This window comes from Cryptomeria japonica, chromosome 1 (assembly GCF_030272615.1).
Source record: "Cryptomeria japonica chromosome 1, Sugi_1.0, whole genome shotgun sequence".
Lineage (NCBI taxonomy): Eukaryota > Viridiplantae > Streptophyta > Pinopsida > Cupressales > Cupressaceae > Cryptomeria > Cryptomeria japonica.
Genome location: NC_081405.1, coordinates 129,449,747 through 129,471,082, shown reverse-complemented (window position 1 = coordinate 129,471,082; position 21,336 = coordinate 129,449,747).

Below are 21,336 nucleotides of genomic sequence, written 5' to 3'. Positions count from 1 at the left end.
ATTGGATGATGTTTTTTTGGCCTTAGGTTGACATGTCTTATGATTTTATTTCAGGATTATGTAATGGATCTATTGAATTATCATTTGGGTGGCCGACCTAATTGGTTAGGTCTCGGGTTGGTATAAAAGTGATGTAAGATCTCATTGTAGATCATAAGCAAGGAGAGAATAATGTAATAATTATTTGCGTAGAGGATTTTGTCAATCATAGGTGATCGATTTGGGTTTATGTAAGAGGTTTTAGACCTCCGATATTGATCTTAACCGGAACTGTAATTTGGCATGTTTGATGTTATCATTGGCAATTCTTCTTTCCAGATTGTTGTCCAAATATTTTGAGGTTGTTGGCCTCTTTTGTAGTCAATGAGACTCCATTGTGATGAGCAATGCACTCTAGGTAGTGTGCCTTCCTGCATGTGTAGGCCCCTATTGTAATCATATACTTTCTACAAAAGTATCATTTGACTATGGGTAGGGTTTCCTGCTATGGTTTTTCCCTTTACCAGGTTTTCCACGTACAAATCATGGTGTTATGTGTTATGGTTGCATGATATTGATTCTCTAGTTTTCAATTATGCGTTAATGCTTCCAATATCTATTTTCTTATATTTTGGTAAAAGGTTTTAAGTGCTTTAATTCACATAATCTTTTGACAACTAATTCACCCCCCCTCTCAGTTGTCCACCGGTTATCCTAACACTTTCCTCTCATGATTTCCTCTTTGACTCTTTGAACATGCTCATCTCCTCCATAGATTATATCTAACTTTTCCCAAACCTCACCCGCAGTTTCCAATTCTTGAATATCAATATATTATGAATCAGATAAAGTACTAACAATAGCTTCTAAGGCTTTCATGTTATCTTTCTTCTCTTTTAGTTCATCTGGTGTCAAGAGAGTAGTAGTAGGAGCAACATTTTTTGTTTTAAAACTTGCTTCCAGTATTGTGCACCAAGACCTTTGATGTAGATCTTCATTCCATCTTTCCAGATCTTGTAGTTATCCTTGTTGAAATTAGGACCCTCTTTCTTCATCATCTTGACTTCCTCAAAATCTTTCCCTCAAGCGGTTAGGATTTTTGCACACAGATGACCAATGCTCTGATACCAATTATTAATCCTACGAGGACCCGGTTAATATTGAGAGGGAAGGTGAATCAGTATTAATACCAATTGAAAATTTAAACCAAAAAAAAACTTATATCAGATCTGAAATCATTTATCAAATATCTCAACTTCTTTTATCAGATCTAACAACCTCTTTATCAGATTTGCTAACACATTTTTCAAATCATTTACCACATCTATCAATTCTTTCACCACTTAAGCAGTCAGATAAATTTGATCATTTACCAACTCATTATCCTCATCTATCAGATCAAACACTTTCTCTACCAACTCTTATCAGTACTGGTAACCTTTGATAAACCTCTGATAAAACATCATAACCTGTGTACTTAGAAATAGTGCATGAAATGTAACATAAACAAGAGAATCACATGAAAAGAATTCCACACATCAACACAATAATATTTTGACATGGAAACCCAAATAGGGAAAAACCATGGTGGTAGTTGGTACCCACAAATATTTCTACTCTTTTGAAGTACGCCCTATTAGGAGCTTAGCCCTGTTAGGATCTTACAATACTTCATGTTAGGAGTCACCTAGTTAAGGGATTTGCCGAGCAGCCCAGTTAGGAGCTTGATGATCTATTAGGATAAACCTTGTGGGAGGATTTACCACTCTTTTTGAGAGCTTCCCTATTAGGGGAATTAAATCTTTAAGGCCTATTAGGACCTACCTGGTTAAGGGATTTAACCTACTGCAACTGTTAGGGAACAATAGTGAAAAAGTGACCTATTACTTGCACTTCTCAGCTTACTAGATTAGATCCAGTTATGTTCAACACCGCGCAACTCTCAGGAAGATCTCACACTTCTCTTGGACAACTCAACACATTCTCTTAAGAGCACTGACATAATAAACATCAACTATTCCATCCTAAATAGCAATCTTAACTAGGTCGGCCACTAAACCCTAATTACATCATGAAATTACAATACAAATCATAAGAGATCATCTCAAATGAATATAAATATCATTACATCAAATTAAAATGCAATATCAACCATTGGTTGATTGAAACCGATCATGAAAATCTGATCTGTACCAAAGACAAATCCTCAAAACACTCCACTAAGCGTTTCACTGTTTCCCAAGAAATTCTTCCTTTAATCACGCCAAAACAAGAATCAAACATTTCATGTGGTTTGTGCCATGTTACCACCTTCATGTAGACTCATCGTCGATCACTGCCATAACAAAAATCATTACCGGTTTTATGATTTCTTCACTGGTCTAAAACCCTACTAAAAACCTAGCAAAACTTCATCAGAAATTAGAAACAATCCTTCCGGTAGTCATCACAAGTTCTGGTTCTAGTTAGATACTCCTTTCCATGATAGAAGGCCACATTCCAAAATATAAATACCAATCATTGCCGATCGTCCAATTCAACCAAAACATCTCTTCTTTACCGATTAAAGTCCTATTTCATAGACTCTAGTTCTTTGTCGGTAAACCTTGTCTTCTGGTAAACCAAATCACTTAGATGACAAAACAAAACATCAGAAACATCAGTAATCATCATTTGACATCAGTTTCCATCAATGGCAACATAAATAACTGATCAATTCATCTAATCACAAAATCTCAATCTCTTCATCACAAATAGTTTTCTATCCTCTACCAGTGCAGTCATCCATCTTTAACTGCATTACCCGCATCATCTCATTCTGCATTAGTTATGCCAAATTCCAATAGTATGAAGTGAAAGCAAGGCCATATTTGTATGAGGTAAGCATAATCAAGTCTCGGTTAAGAATTGTGAGGTGAAAACTAAGGTGAGGGCCCAAAATGTGGACTAAATTGTAAGGGAGTACAATTTAGGATGCTACAATCCCACTTTAGTGGGAGTATGAGCTTACCCAAATACTCACACTAAATTAGATGAAAGAGAGACGAAGAAGAGGAGAAATGAGGAGAAAAATCACAAGAAGTATAAGACATCACTAATTTTGAGGAACCAAGCCCCTAATCTTAGGATCTTAACTCACTCAAACGTATGTAAGGGCACACAAAAACAAGACAAAAAAAAAAAGTCAAACAAAGATTAAAAAAAGGCAAAAGACACAAAAAGATACACAACAAAAGCCAAGGACCAAAAACAAGACCTCAAGTCAACTAGTTGAAGAGACCTCAATATCAAAATATCTCAACCACTAATATCATTCTTGAAAAGTGCCATCTCACGAACATGAGAAATGACATAAAAGAGAGAAGCACACATCATCCATGAACTATCAATAGAAAATCTATGATTTCATGAGAAGAAAGAAAGAGAGAACACATATACATGCTAGATGTATTTTTCCAGGTGATCCATGAGAAGAACGATGGGAAAGGACATGGATACCTTGCCCCTAGATGTGTTTTTCTAGGTGATCCATGTTGGAGATTAGGAATAATCTAGTTATTTTTAGGTAGTTCCAATAATACTCATGTGTGTGTGAAAGTTATGTCTGGTTTCAGGCATAAAGCATCTTGTGTAAGACTATTTTGTTTGGTTTCAAGAATTAACAACCTGCATAAGACAAATGATCCATAAAATGGGGATGAAGCATGAGGATGCAACAATCCCATGTTGATAAATGAAATAAGGATTAAGCATGAGGTTGCAATAATACCATAAATAATGGACAAAATAGGGATAAAACATGAGTATGCAACAATCCCAAATTGATAATTGATAGTCAAAAAATGCAATTAGGAGGCTGCATTTATGCCCCCCCTTAACATGTCAACATATCCCTATGTTGATGTCTTAAGGTAGATAGAAACACGGATATCCACCTTCAACACCAAGGAGATATTCGCTAATCAATAAACTCCAAGATAGAAAGAAAGAAACTTGAATAGGCTTTGTTTCTTAAAGCAAGGAAAAGATAATTATAAAATAGATATGTTGCAACAAGTGTAAAGGGATCCTTTTTGAGGCATGTATGATTAACAAAGGATGAAGAGATATTTTCATAAAGATATCTACCTCCAAGAGTAGAAGAGATCCTTAATAAAGATGACCTCTAAGAATACAAACCTTCTCCAAAGTGGATTCTTAGGATTTGACACTTTAACTAAGGAGAGATTGTTCATAGAAGATGCAACATTTCAAATAAGGAATGCACATGCACTTGTAATAAATGACATCAACTTATGAAAGATGAAACCCAATAAATGAAAAAGGAAAAAAGGAGAGAGAGAGAGAGAGAGAGAGAGAGAGAGAGAGAGAGAGAGAGAGAGAGAGAGAGAGAGAGAGAGAGAGATGAAACATTATTCTTGCCCCTCCAAGCATGGAGACAAGGAAAACAAAGAGAGATTATTTATAAAAAATACACTACTAAAATAAGGAAAAGATCCTCATCAGGGATGCATATCACCATATAGAACAACTCATTATAAAAGATACAACTCAATAAGAGAAGAATTTGATGAATTTCTATAGACTTCCAACACTAAGGAAGAGGTCCAAATAAGTATATGCACCTATAAGACAAGGATAAGATCTTCATTATAGATACTTGATCCAATAAAAGGAGATCCTCAATAGGGATACACACCTCCAAAATCGATAAGAGATCCTGTTGGTAAACAAATTTGTCACTGTGATTGTTTCTTTGAAACTGGCCCTATTAGCGCAAAGAGCAGTGACAAACATTCTAACAATTGGAGAGATTGCAACCAAACTACAATATTCCTCTACATTTGAGAGGGGCAACTCCCTCGTATGATGGGGGTTTTTGATATTTTTGTGTACTTTTTACCTGAAAGTACAAAAAGGAGACAAAACTAAAGAAAGGTGAATAATAGAAACCCCAATGGCAAACATACAAACACCAAATATGATTTCACAAATGATGATAGATACGAAGGGGGTTTAAGCACAAAACAAGTTTTAGATATGCAAGGATGGTGAAAGAAAGACAAAAAACCTCAACATACGAAGAAATAAGTTTTACTAACACATACAATTCTAGATACCAAGAAATGATGCGATTCATCAATTACATAAATTTTGGAAAAGAGAATCAATGGATTCCACCAATACACAAAAGGATCATCAATTTAACATATGAGAAAGGGATAATCATAATACATAAACACATCCAATACATACGAATCAAATGCATTCTTTTTTATTCTTTCGAAAATATGCAAGTCCAAAAGCTTTGAGTACCAAATGTAAAAACCAAAAGTTCTTTAAAGTTTCTCTACAGAATTCTATAGAGTTTCCCCTCCGTCTGAGACCTCCTTTTACAATGCAAAAGCCTTGTATTTATAGGCTTACCTTGATAACCAACCCATAAACATTTTGTGTAACTACCTAACCAACTACTTAGGATAACTACCATTTCAATGACAAGTTAGGATTTACCTAACTTTTTACAAAAGTCAAGTTAAAATTCTAACTTTAGTTACAATAAGTGAGTTAAATCACTTTTACAAATGAGAATGTGAAACTTTTAGATTTGATGAATAACAAAGTAATGAGTTATGTTGAAGTACTTCTTTGTATTCATCTGCTTCATTTGCACTTTCAATCATCTCGCCATCCAACCATTTGAGAAAACAAATATTTATCTATCCATTCAAAAATATAAGACAACTCTAGGGTCTCCATAAAGATGAAAAGGATTGTGCATTGCAAAATATCCATAGGTTGGTACCTCCATCATTGACATAAAGTATCCATTCACCAATATGTTTCTTTGAAAGACACACACTACAACTTTGTCAACTAGACATCATTCCATCTTGCATGTTTGTCAATTGTCTTTGAAAAATATTTTCCATCATAAAATATCGCACATGTCATCCTTTTGATACAATATGAAACTAGAAAAGTTGGACACCTTCATTGCATAGCTACCCCATACCTATCGATACCTTCATTACATAGGCATGCACATAGTATGTGTGATGTATTAATCCATCAATCCATCATGCATCCTCTAAAATAAAAATATTTTGTTCTCCAAGTTCCTTCCATGTCCATAAATACAACATCACAGATTCATGATAACCATGATGCATGAACGAGTTGCCTCAATATCTCACTTGTCGAAAGATTGTTTTAAAAAAAAAATCCATATTTCCAATTGCACAAAATATACAACCTCCTTTGCACCTTTCTCAATGGCACACTAAAAATAATCCATGATTTATAAAATTTAATAAGAATCTCTATTCCATTATATTTCAAGGTTTCCTTCTGATTCTAATAAAGTGTTATGAGAAAGACTCTCTAAATGTAATAAATGATCATCCACAAATCCTGCATGAGAAAACCTTCCAAGTGAACTAATATTCAACTGAGATGCTTGCAACTATGATATCTGGGATAAATCTTCTCTATCTCTATACCTTGATGAATGTCCAGACACTGATTCAAAGCTCCCATTTAAGTGTAGGAAAGGGAGGATTTTGATACAAAGTTATGGAGTTTAGCGCTACACCTGCCAATGGTATTTGCTTGGAAGTTTCTAAAGATTTTTCAGCAAATCTATTTCTGCATATTGTGCAATAACGACATACCATGAGATGACATTGCTTTGAGGCATTCTAACAAAAAACCTCATGTTCCTGACCTGTGCTTCCCTATGTTATGTACCATTCAATGATGGACGCTCATAACCTGCTCCAAAGCTTCCATTGCACACATGGAGCAGAAATGGCAATTAATTTGGAATCGGTTTTACACTTGAGAATTGCATTTGTCTACAAATTTTTAAAGCTTTTTTTTAGCAACCCTATTCTATGTATTTACCGCAATCATGTTATTCCATTCCTTGAGATAATGTCTTTATGAGGCATCTTTGTTAAAAGCTTCTATATTGGCACGAGTGGACTACTGGTAAAGGTCATGGAATTCGGCTATACACCTGCCAATGGCGTCGGCTTCACATTTCAGGTCTTCATTTAGTGCATATCTTGCAATCATTGTATGCCATGAGACTATTTGCCAAATGGTTCATGTGCCCTCTCTAAGCTTCTACATTTGCATGTGTGACTGTGTGGGTAGTTTTGAGATCACGTCTCATTGAGGCACCCTATCTAGCATTTCATGTGCCTTGAAAGATTGAACATTGGGTATCTTCAAGCTGGCCACCGTGGACATAAAGATCAACCATTTAATATGCATGAATCTCATCCACAAACTATACACAAACAATGCTTATAATGTTAAGATGTGTATGAGAAACATTTATTCGATGATTTTGGGAGCTTCCTTTGCAAGGTTCATTTCATGTACACGCTGAAATTATATCATTTCATTATTTTGTCACCTCCATTTCATTCCTTATGATGACATCTCTTTGGGGAACTTTGTCAAATAATCTACACATCTTTGTGAGTGAGGCACCAATATTACATGTCCATGCATTGAGACCAGATTAATAAAATTTAGAGCACCCTTAATAAGAAAATACCGACAAAGGCGGTTGAATTTGGCTTTATTCCTGCTAATTGCATTTTCTCAAAATTTTATGAAGCCTTCTCAATAAAACTATTGTGTATATCCTGCGATTGCATTCCATAAGGCGACTTGTCTTTGAGGAATTCTATCAAACAAATCACTTGAGTTGTCTATGCTCCCCAACTTCACATTTTGCTTTCATGTCAACCAGTTAACGTGCATTGTCCAATGTTCATGGCCCCTCAAGGATTTATGTCAAACAGTGAACATGCTGTGTTTATGCTTCCACATTTCCTTCGAAGATTTCTATCAAACGATGAACGCACTGTCTATGCACATGTATTTGCTTGGAATTTTCTAAAGACATTTCAACGAATCCATGTAATGCATATCTACAATCATGCTTTCAGTAAGATGACGTCTTTTTGAGCCATTATGTAAAACAAATCAAAGGCATTGCCGAAGTCTCCACATTTTACATATATTTATACCATCATTTCAACCATTTTTCATAATCATTACAGTTACAACACTCCATGAGTAGACATCTCTTTGAGGCATCCTGATGAACATTATATAATTCCATTTTGCACTTGCAGATTGCATTTGCTTGAAACTTTTTAAAGCCTTTACAACAATTCCATTTTCTTTCATATACCGTAATCATTGAATTTCATGATATGCCATTTCCTTGAGGCAATCTGGCAAATAGTTCATGGGTTTTGTCGAAGCCTTCACTGTAGCTACATCATCTTGTTGATGCTTCCACAATTGAATACACATTTCAGGGTATTTGCAACTATGCAATTTGTGTAAACACTTTAGGAAGCCATTTATGGAGTGCATGCAACAAAACCGATTGAATGATTACTAATTTATTTTGTTGCCTCCATTTGCCAAGCTTGTTTACTAGCACAACAACAACCCATCCAAAAAACCCTTATATCACTCCCGCTCAATGGATGAACATAACTAACTTTCTTTCAATGCTCGAATAGAGGTTAGAAAGTCAAGATTTTTGAGCAACTGAGCATATTAGGTTAGGATTGCTCAATTTTTGAGCATATCTAACCTCCCAAGGTTAGGATTTTGACTTTTCAAGGTAATAGGTTAGGATTGCTCACTTTTTGAGAATTTCTAACCTTTCAATGTTAGAAATATGAAAGTTTTGAGCAACAAAGGGCATTAAGCAAAGGATCACTTGCAACTATTCCATCAGAACCTACATAAAGAATTTTGATTGTTTTTTCTCTTCAAAAAGGGAAATTTGGGAAATATATTAAAAAAAATTTAAAATATTTGAATTATTTTTAAAAGAATAATTCAAATATTTCCCATTAGACTTTTAATGCGTTGATTTAGGAAATATGACCACAACTTTCAATTCGTAAGGAGTTAGGCTCCAAAATTTGAAACACGCCTACAAGGTAGGAGGATAAGCATATCCCATCATTTATTTCTCATGACCTCGAATGTCAAATTTTAATTGATTTAAAGTGAGGGACATAAAAATTTGAAAGTTTAAAATATGGCAAACTGTGAAGTGGGTTTAGACAAAAAATGGTCATATGACACAAAATAATGCTTAAGACATGTTCACAAAGTTATTTCCCTCAATTCTTTGTAATTTTCAAAATTTACCCATTTTTCACACTTTTACTAACATATTTATGATTAACGACAATGTAGGTTAAGAAGCACAACCTTGGATCACATGCTCACTCATTTTACAAAGACACATAATTGGGCCTTCATACAACATTGGGACCAATTCAAAGTTCAAATTTTGAGTATTTCAAATGTGGGGCAACAGATCCTTAATAAAAGCTCTAATTCACAAAGGGGAAGTGGGAAAGAATGGTTGAAAGGCTATTCTTGACCCCCAAACATGGATACAAGAATAAAAATACTATTATCTTGCTACCAGAGTATGATTGCACTTGAAATTGTACCACCATGAATGACAATGAGCCCCCAATAAGAAAGCTACCAATATCACATAATGAGGAGCAACATAATAGGAATTTAAATGTTATGTGAATGGAAAATTATGAGAGTCCAACTCATTGCCATCTAGTATTTGAATGGTACCAATTACAATAAGTTGTTGAATTTTATCCGTTAAAGCATGACATTCATTAGTGGCATGGCCAGGGATTTGATGATGTTGGCTTGATGATGATTGTAATGGATGACTTCATATATTGTCATTGATGGATAATGTACACACACACATATGTCCACATTATCATTGTAATCTTAGACAAACCGATATTACTTCTAAAGTTACTTGTATTGCAACCTGTATTGATGTTTAGTTTATGATGGTTTAGAGAGTGTCAAACCAGTATATGTAGACAACTGGTATATACAAGAATGACTTGACACCAACTTGGAGATTTAGTGGAAACCATAAAAGAAGCAAATGGAGGAGAATTGGTTTCCATGTTAATAATGGTTAACTCTTAACCGGTATCGATGTTTTCACCGGTATTCATTGATTGTGTGATGAGTTATCATCGGTCATGATGAGTTACCCTTAACCAACATAATTGGTAGCAATTTGTGATGAGTTATGTTAGATTGTCCAGATACACTGCACCTAGGAAATTATGATATGATTTCTAAGCTGACATGAAATCTAATGTCTATATAATGACATTATGATGAACTATTTTGATGATATGATGTATGCGAAGACAGAAGTGTTAAGTTGTTGAAGGCATTGCAAAATATGCTGGTGATGCAGTTTTGAGTGAGCAGAAGAGGATCTATTCAAGAAATTTGTGTTACTTCTAGATCACACCACCTGTTGATTTCTAATCACTGCAATAGTCAAATCCCCTAACCGGGTAAGCTCTAACAAGCTTCATTGTACAAATCCTTTAACAAGGTGATCCATTAGTTTGGATTCTGAAATCCTCTACCGAGGTTACTCCTAATACCATACTGCCTTTAATCGGGTATAGCTCCTAACAAAGCTTTGGGATATTTAACAGGATTCGCTCCCAGTAGAGCACTTTTGTAGACCTTAACCAGTCAGTTACCTATTATTGCAGATAGTAAACTTGTGAGTCCCATCTCATCGTGGTTTTTCCCATTTGGGTTTTCCACGTATAAACACTTGTGTTATGGTGGATGTTTTACTTATTATGGATTCTTTAATTGTTGGCAATGGGCCAGCGTCCCTCGCAGAGATTCGCGACATGGTTTAACAGCCTCCTGTTGATTCTATAAGTGTAGTGGTTATATCGAGCATTGGCAGGTTGATCTTTTGGTGCAACGGAAACCCTAGCTTGTAACAAGTGGTATCAGAGCTTAGGTCACAGGTTCAAATCACGTAGGCAATGATGAGTGATGTTGGGAGGGGGATTGTTGGCAGTGGGCTAGCATCCCTCGTGGAGATTCGCGACATGGTTTAACAACCTCCCGTGGATTCTATAATTCTAGTGGTTGTATCATGCATTGACAGGTTGATCTTTTGGTGCAATGACAACCCTAGCTTGTAACATTAATATCATTTTGGATTGCATGCATAGTGTTTAGTAAACTTGTTAAGTATCTCAACCGGTTAATTTTTAAAGTAGTATTGTTTTTGTTGTCACTGATTCACCCCCCTCTTAGTGCTTTATAAGTCTATCAATTGGTATTAGAGCCTAACTTCCTTAAGGCTTAATCACTTGGAAGGAAACCCTAAAGCCACCATGGGGGATATAAGCTACTTTGAGATGGCTAGAGTGCTTGAAGCTACCAAGGAAGAGCTTGAAACCCTAAGGGTCAGATTTAAAGATTCACAAGTCAAAAGGAGAGAGCTGACTGAACAAATACTGGAAATATCTGATAATAGTTCTTCAGATGAAGCTACCATTGATGCATTGGCTGAAGAAGTTGAAAAACTGAACGGTGAGAAGCTAAATTTGAGAAGAGAGTTAGAAGCCCTAAATATTCGCATGAGTCAAGAGATGGAAGCTAGGAGGGTAGCTAAAGACCTTGCCAAAGAAAGAGATCATGAGATTGCTAAGATCAAATAAGAGAATGCAACTTTGCATGAGCATTGACATGCAAAAAAGGAAGAAAAAGAGGTTTTGTAGCTAGATCTTAAAATGACATCATCCCTAAGAGAGACTTTTACAAAACACAATGAAGATCTTACCAGAGAACTCACTGAGGCTAATGGAAAGCTGGAAAAGTTCAATAAAAGTTCTTCTATGCTGGATGAGCAGATCCAATCTTAGAGGATGAAAGGAGATACATCTGGACTAGGCTTTAATACATCTGAGAAAGGAGAGTCTTCTGGAACAAAGATATATATTCACAAGGCCAAAACTACTCCTAAGGCTAACAAGCCTATCGATAAGAAAGTTTTAAAACCTGTTTGCTTTGTCCATCATAAACCTGGACATACAACAAATGTGTATAGAAATAGACCCAATGAGAATACAGGCTACAATGCAAATACTAGGTATGTATCTAGGAGATTTGAAGGTCATTGTTTTACATGCAACATGTATGGACATAGATCAATTGAATGCAGATATGGAGCAAATAATCAAGTACTTCACATGAATCAAAGACCTAATGGTAACTGGAGGAGAACCTATGACAACCGGGGTAACATGAACTAGCAGAAACCCCATGTAAACCGGTTTAGTCCATTTGAGATGGAAAAGGTAACTAATGTCATTTGCACCATTTGTAACAATTATGGTCATGTGGCTATGAACTGCAGAAGAAAACATGAAGATGTAATGCAGGACCTTGGAGATCATGTGGAATGGCCTGCTATCATTGTCACAAACCGGGACACATGGAAAAGTTCTGTAGAACCAAAAAGAACAAATTGGTTAATCATTCTGTAGATCAGAAGGGTAAGAAGAAGGTAAATGTTGAGGAAACCAGAGAAGAGATGAACCGAATTTGGAAAAAGAAGACTAATGATGTGCCTGTAGAAGAACCTAATCCTTCACCCAGTGTGGAGAATCCTACACTGGTGAATTAAGCCTTTCTATAGGGCTAATGGGAGCATAGTGGTAAATCTACTTCCAGACCCCTTGAAAGATGAGTGGTAAGAAAGTTTGCATTTTTATGTTGTTATGTGTGAAATCTTGATATCCTTGTCTACCAGTTTTTCAAAAGTCTGTCAACCGGTTTTACACCTATTAATATTGGATATACCGTTAAGTGGTGTATTAGGGTTTGTAACCCTAGCGGTCGAGCAATTAATGCAATAGGTAAAGATGATAAAAGCAAGTTTTACTATGTTATTTTTACCCTAAATGCATTCGAAAGAGAATTCTTGAGTACTTGTAGAGCAAAAAAAGAATTGCGTGATTGAAGCTGATTCGAAGATTAGTGAAGGTGGAACTGGTGTGCATTTGTGTAATCAACCAGAAATCAAGGCAACGCGGGAGAATTAAGGTATTTCTTTGTAAAATCCCTTTCAAATCAAGTTTATCAGAATGGCTTCATCATCTAAGCAAGTAGAGAGACTTATGATCCCATCAGGACCTATGGAGGTGTTGGTGTAAATAATTATTCATCATGGATATTATTATACCTTACTTAAGTTTACTTAGGAAATGCATTTCATAGTAGTTTGGGTATGAGACACTTGGGTGTTTGTGCCACATTGGGATAGTGTGTGTAGGATAATTTCCACCTTTTATGGTGTTGATCTTATCTTGCTGTTACATTCCACCTCATGTGGAATATTATATTTTGTCTCTCTTATTTGTGCTTTCCATTGCCTCTTGATCTTGACAAAATCTCACATCGTATTAGAGTTGATCCATGTCTCACATGGTATCAGAGTTGGTCCATATCTCACATGGTATGAAAGCTGGTCCATGTCTCTCATGGTATTAGAGCCATTAGAGTGTCATTGGTTTGCCAATTGAGAGAAATTTGATGCTATTTAGGGTTTGCATTTTAGAGCTTTCTATTGCAGGTTATTATTGAAGCTTGATGGGTCAAATCTGAGGTCACCATTGGATTATAGAGGTCCAGGAAAGTCAGTTTTGTCTTTTGTTTCATCCAAATCGGACTTCGGAGGCCAAATCTAGAGGCATTTGACGTTTTGAAGTCGCGGTGGAAATTTTCCAGAAATTATAATTTTGCAGGCAATTTTCAAATAGCGATATCTCACTCATCCAGACTCATTTTTTCAAGCATATTTTTTTGTTTGGGGGTAGAATTTTGTGATATGTACAGTTGTGTAGGAGTTTTCGGATTTTCGGATAAAGGTTTTTTGGAAATCGTGAAATCCGGATTTTTACAACTTTGGAGGCTTCATTTGGGCTCATATGGACTGCTTTTCAGGTGCTGTTTTTTTTAAAGTGCATAATTTTTTATCTACTTTCATAATCTGCCAGTAGTTTGCAGTAATTTTGAGTAGAAATTGTACTTTCAATATTTGGCCATTTTTGGCCTATTTGGTACTTGTATTTTGCTTGGATCTCAGTTTAGATCACTAGCAGTATTTGTTGAAGTCTCTTATATCTCATTTTGAGAAGTTGTAATCATTGAAATTAAAATTCCACTTTGCCATTATTTGCAAGTGCCAACATGATCTTTTTATGGGGGTTCAGTTGTTCATTTATATCTCTTGGTGAAATTCAATTCGGAGGCATCTTCATTTGTAGTATTTTACAGGGCTTCTTTGTTGGTGGCATCATCTTCATGTTTCCAGAGTTGGACTATCATGATGTATGCTCTTGCATGAGCAATGTTGTACTCTCACTATCATAAAGTGCCACACCTCTTTGTATATTGTCATTGTTGACATATTTGATGTAATCCTCTTGTACACGTAGATTAGGAATGTCTTGTGAGACTTGGTGCATGGCTCCAGTTGAGACTTAGATTGTACACATTTGTGCATGGCTCCCATGAGACTTGGATTGTATCAGTATTTTTGCTATTTCTGAGTATCCAGATGATACTCACAATAGGTTGTCTCCTTGCTTGATCTTCTTTTTGTTGCAGCGAGTGATTCATTGTCATCGGCTTGGTACCTGGTTTTGTCACACTTTGACATTATTGGTGCAACATTGGCTCTCTTTCTTCCTTATGGTGAGTAATTTTGGTCAACATAATTGGACCATCTTTGCAGGAGATTCATCATCGAGAGCATTGTGTGCTTTCATCATCTCTATTTTGGGGGAGGGTTTTTTTCCATTGGGTTTTTCTCTCTTTCTCCATTCATGGGTGATTGCATTTGCATATTGTACATGGGTACCTATCATGGCCTCGTAGCTGAGACCCATCTTTCATTGCTTAGTTGCATTGTAGACTTTAGTGCATTCTCCTAAGTTGCACTTAAGGGGGGGTGTTGGTGTAAATAATTATTCATCAGGGATATTATTACACCCTACTTAAGTTTACTTAGGAAATGCATATCATAGTAGTTTGGGTATGAGACACTTGGGTGTTTGTGCCACATTGGGATAGTGTGTGTAGGAGAACTTCCACCTTTTATGGTGTTGATCTTATCTTGTTGTTACATTCCACCTCATGTGGAATATTATATTTTGTCTCTCTTATTTGTGCTTTCCATTGCCTCTTGATCTTGACAAAATCTCACATCGTATCAGAGCTGGTCCATGTCTCACATGGTATCAGAGTCTCACAAGAGGTTATGGAATCTGAACAAATTATGTCATATAATGCTTAATCTCAAGTACCTGATGGTGTTATCATAAAACATGATTTATCTAGTTATATTGATTGTAAAATTGAAGATTTAGGATCACTTTCAATATACTCTCAATTGAAATCCCCATGTGATAAGAGCGGCAAGATCCAACCTGAATATATCAGTGTTTATGAGAAGGGTTTTCATAATGCAACTTATTTTCTTGAGGATTTTGAAGAGGAACATGTTAGAATCATTTTTAGTCTAGTTCATGGTGAGAATATGTATCTGGAAAGATCACATACTATAACTAAGGAAGCTATCCATGTTGTGACTTGTTTTTGGTGAACCAGTGAAGTTCCCAAGCTGAGGTGAATTTCTAAAGAGACTGTAAAAACTTTAACTCAGTCTACCTCTGATGGGCGTGCATTTTCAGTTAATAACATTAAGGACTCAACAGTAAAATTGGCTACCATGGTTATACACTATAGGATATTCTATTCCAATAGAATCAACAGTGTGCTATCTGTAGCAGTGTATACAACCTATAGAATGATTGCTGAGAATGCAGAGTATGACCTATGTGAGGCCATAAGAAGTCAATTGATGTTGAATCTTCAGTCAATTAAGAAGGACAACAACCAGAAGTTCAAATTTGATCATTTATTGATTAGTTTATTCTTTTACTTTCAGAATTTCTTACCGGGAATTGGTGACATTGAATGGTCAAAAGACCTACCGGTAACTGCCCAGATCAAGAACAACATTAAGGCTGTTATGAATAGTTTCTCTACTATAATGAATAGGTACTTCAATGAATTTCAAAAGGAAATGAGTATGAGGGTAAGGCTACTTGAAGATGTGGTGAAAACCTTTGCTAAGGACATCATTTTCATAGTCACCATTGATTTATGTCTAATGGAAGCTATCAAACCTAGGGAGGATGAAATGGAAGACATGAGCTATGAAGTCAATTATGACATTGATCGGTTATGGTAATAACCTGTTGGCATCTCTAATGGACAAGAAAAAGAAAAGATTGGGTACCTTTGAGGAGAAAAATACAGAAGCTCAAACTAGTAGTGTTAAAGGAAAGAAGAAGAAGGTTGAGAAAGCACCTTCTGTACTTGCCAATACAAGAGTGACACAAATTGTCCAAGTCAAAAAGGAATAGGCACCCAAAGTGAATGCTACGAAGCAAACTGCAATGAAGAAGAGAGGCAGGCAACTGATTCTTCAAGTAGAATCTGATGATACTGATACTGAAGAAGAACCCAAGAAAACGAAAGCAACTGGTAAAGTAGCTAAACCAGTAGTAGAAGTGTCAAAGGCAAGTGTTCCTATTAATGTTTTATCTTAGAAGCCTATGTCTGATTTTGAGAAGACATTGAAAACATTAGGGAGGAATAGATTTGATAATGTCAAAATTTTTTTTGATTCATTTGATGAAGACCAAAAGGAACAAATTGTTCAACAGGTAATCAACTATTTATGTCAATACAATTGATTAGCTCAGGACCTTAAAGATGATATTTCTGATTCTTTGTACTCCATTCTTGCAAATAAGTGGCAAAACGCTGTTGATCAAGATCAAGAAATAATTGATAATGTATTTAGTCAAATTTTTCCTGAATTATCTAGAGATGAATTAGTTGCATTACTTGATAATTACAAAGGATGGTTTATTTCTAAGGAAAGAAGATTGAAGTTATTAAATGGGAAAGCTCAATCTGTTGAAGTTGAAACTCATCAGATAGCTCGAAACGTTCAATGAATGCATATGCATACAAAGTCTTATAATGATGATCAAACAGAGCTTGAAGTACGACCAGAGATGGATGAGGAAGAAATAGTGCAAGCTGATATTGTCTATCCTATCAAGAAAAAGGATGACACTACTTCCCAACTGGTGATCTTTGTTGATGAAATACAAGATACTATTGATCTATCTAGGAATATTATTGAACCAGATAAGTAGCCACTAGTTATTACTGTTTCACATGTTAAAACAATGGAAATACCAACAATTCAATGAAGTGTGGATATTCCACCACCACCAATAAAAGATCAACAAGTGAAAACACAACTCCCACTGGTTTCACAGGCTACTCAAGAGATAATTGCAGAAAAAGTTGAAGAGAAGCTCTCTGAGAAAGAAAAGGAACAAGAGCAAGAGAAAATTGAGGAGAAGAAATCTGCTGAACAAGAAAAGGCATTAATCAAGCAACAAAATGATGATGACGATGACTCATTAGGCATCAAAGGACCTATAGATGTAGAGAATATGAATACATAAGAATTAATGGAGATTTCAACTATGATGCAATCTAGGGCTCAGAAGAAGAGACTTAAGGAACAGAGGAAGGAAGCAAAAACTATCCAAACTGTTGTTAAGATTTTGTCCAGTCTTCTACCGGAGACTGCTATAGGGAATGTTTCATCTCCTATTGGCAAGCTTGGCCAGTTGGTTGCTGATGCCTCTGACCAAATCAAGTCCCTTAAGGAAGTAGGTCAGATTTTAGCTAAGAAAAACTATAGGAAGAAAAGAGGATACCACATACTGAAAGATATTGATACAGGGAAGATTGCTTTATCCCTGAACAAAGATCTTTTGAGAAAAGCTATTGAAACAGGAGGCAAAATTCTAGCCTACACATCCAATGTTTTATTTTTCTATATTGATTTGATTAAGAAGCGAACCGAGACAGAACTATAACTAGAAAAGATATGTAATGCCTACATACCTTTACAGGATTCAGTCTTAGCTTTTGGCAAAATAGTTGATGATTTACCAAATCGGTTAGATATGTATGATTTTGAACATGCTAAGAGACTCCGATCCCAGAAGGAGCTAAAGAACTTATTGAGACCTAAAATGGAAATCCTGCAATGAGCATATAAGAATGCTGAAGCAGTTTTAGCTACTCCAGAGATGAGTATAGTTGATGCATTGGAAGAATTTTCTGCACAGGTCATTGAGATTACTGAAACCTTACTAGAAACATGGGAAAATGATTTTTCTCAAATGAAGCTTACATTCAGTCATATTTTATTGAAAATTGAAGTGAACACTCCTTGATAAAGACTCTTACATTTTTGTATATGTAAATTTTTGATGCAAATTTTTCTATATATATGTATTTTACTTTTCAATTTGGCATTGTTGTCAAAGTGGGAGTAGAAATCTGTATGTGTGTTGTGAAAATTTTGTATGTATTGTTAAGGGGGAGTTGAAATATGTTTGTACATTTTTTTTGTAAGCACACTTAGTTGTAAAGTTGTAAAATTTTCTAAGTGTTGCCATCAATGCCAAAGGGGGAGATTGTTGGTTTGATGATGATTGTAATGGATGACTTCATATGTTGTCATTGATGGAACATGTACACACACATATGTTCATATTATCATTGTTATCTTAGACAAACTGGTATTAATTTTAAAGTTACTTGTATTGCAACCGGTATTGATGTTTAGTTTATGATGGTTTAGAGAGTGTCAAACCGGTATATGTAGACAACCGGTATATGCATGAATGAATTGACACCAACTTGGAGATTCAACGGAAACCATCAAAGAAGAAAATGGAGGACAATCAATTTACATGTTGATAGTGGTTAACTCTTTACCAGTATCGGTGTTCTCACTGATATTCATTGATTGTGTGATGAGTTATCACTGGTCATGATGAGTTACCCCTAACCGACATAATTGGCGGTAATTTGTGATGAGTTATGTTAGATTGTCTAGATACACTACACCTAAGAAATTGTGATATGATTTCTTAGCCGACATGAAATCTAATGTCTATATAATGACATTATGATGAACTATTTTGATGATATTAAGTATACAAAGATATAAGTGTTAAGTTGTTGAAGGCATTGCAAAATATGTTGGTGATGCAGTTTTGAGTGAGCAGAAGAGGATTTATTCAAGAAAGTTGTGCTACTTCTAGACCACACCACCTGTTGTTTTCTAATCACCGCAACAGTCAAATCCCCTAATTGGGAAGCTCTAACAAGATTCATTGTACAAATCCTTTAACAAGGTGATCCATTAGTTTGGATTCTGAAATCCTCTATCGAGGTTACTCCTAATAGCGTACTACCTTTAACAAGGTATATCTCCTAATAGAGCTTTGGAATCTTTAACAGGATTCGCTCCTAGCAGAGCACTTTTGTAGACCTTAACCAGTTAGTTACCTATTACTGCAGATAGTAAACTTGTGAGTCCCATCTCACCGTGGTTTTTCCCATTTGGTTTTTCCACGTATAAGCACTTGTGTTATGGTGGATGTTTTACTTATTGTGGATGATTTAATATCATTCTGGATTGCATGCATAGTGTTTAGTAAACTTGTTAAGTATCTCAACCGGTCAATGTTTAAAGTAGTATTGTTTTTGCTTTCACTGAATCAGCCCCCCCTCTCAGTGCTTTATAAGTCTATCATATGATACTTACAAAAATAAGAATTGTGTTGATTTTTCTTACAATTCTTTCTTTGATTCTTTAAAGGGTGAGTACTCAAGTTGGATTTAAGAAGCTCATACAAAATACTCTCTTTTGGTGGTGAGAAGTTGTAAGAAGACATAGATGTATTAGACAATAGAAGAGGGGATGTCAACAAAGGAGAACTTTGGAAACCTGGATCTTCTTGGGAAAAGTGTGGTGTATATTTGTCATGATCGTCAAAATTTTGTTGCACACATCCTAAGCCATATCCATTGTATTCATGCATAGATGTTTAAATGTCTAGAGGAGAGGGTTCATTCCTATTATCAAAATATAAATACACACAAGGCTCCTCCAAAGCTTCATTCTTAGATTGAGGTATTTTATACCCATTAATGGAAGGTATAAAGTCCAATGTACCCCAATTATTTGCTAAGAAAGCATCATTGATAGGAGATTGTGTTATTGAAGGAATCATAGTATTAGAGAGAGAAATTCATCATACTTCACCATGAAAAAATTCATAAGGATTAGGATCAACCTTGATTTTTTGAATTTCATTGTGATATATGAATTTAATTGTGCAATGAAGAGTAGAAGGGACTACTTTCATAGCATGAATCCATGGTCTACCTAGAAGAAGATTATAATTAAGATGGTTGGGCATGACATGAATAGGAGTGGGTAAAGTCATGGGTCCAACTTTGATAGGTAATATGACTATACCAAGCAACTCTCTAGGAACATTATCAAAGCCATAAACACAAAGAGGGCCAGGTTGAATAGACTAATGATCCCAATTTATCTTGTATAATAAGTCAACACAACAAATGATAAGCACTGGCCCATTATCAATTAAGGCACCTCTTATCTTGTGTTCATAAATACAAGGAGTAAACATAAGGGGATAATCTCCATTTCTAACTTCTATAGAAGGAAATTCATCTTGTGAGAATGTGATATCAATTTTTTTAGAAGAAGGATGAGGAACCACTTTATGAAAGGCTTCTTGGATCAACCTATAGTATGAAGGGGAAGTTTGAATCAAGTCCCAAAGGGAGATCTTTGCTAAGATATCATGGAGTTTCTCAACAAGATCCTTATCAATATATTTCTTAGGGTGAGAGGGGGAAGAAAGAGAAGACAGAAGAACATTGATTTCTTTCTTTTAGACACAAGATTAAATGTTTGATGTATTTCAGAACCATTTTTTTTTTTTTTCTAATTGTCTTTTCATATCACTTCTTTCACATATGTATTTTTCAAATTGTTATCATATTAGGAGGTTCCTTGGGTATAGGCTTCTCATAACTAGAAACTTGAATGGTATTGACTTGGTTAGGCTCTTTGTTCTCCAAGGATACATCTGTAGAAGGGAGAGCATTAAGAAAATTGCTATCAATTTCATCCTCTTGTGCCAAATTATCCTCATAGGGGAGGTACATTTTAGGATAAACATCATTCTTCAAATATTCATCTTTATATGGGAGATCTTTAAAAGAAGTTCTCATAACCTCTTCTTCCACCAATGTGCCCTCATTGGTAGAACCAAATTTGGGAAAGGGTAAGTCGATGCCCATCAACACTTCTTCTCTAGGAGAGATACCTTGTATGGAAGGTAAAGTGACATCAAGAAAGGTGTTTATGATATCATCCTCTTTATCTAAGGTATTATTATGGGAGAGGCACATTTTAGGAGAAACAACAACATCAAT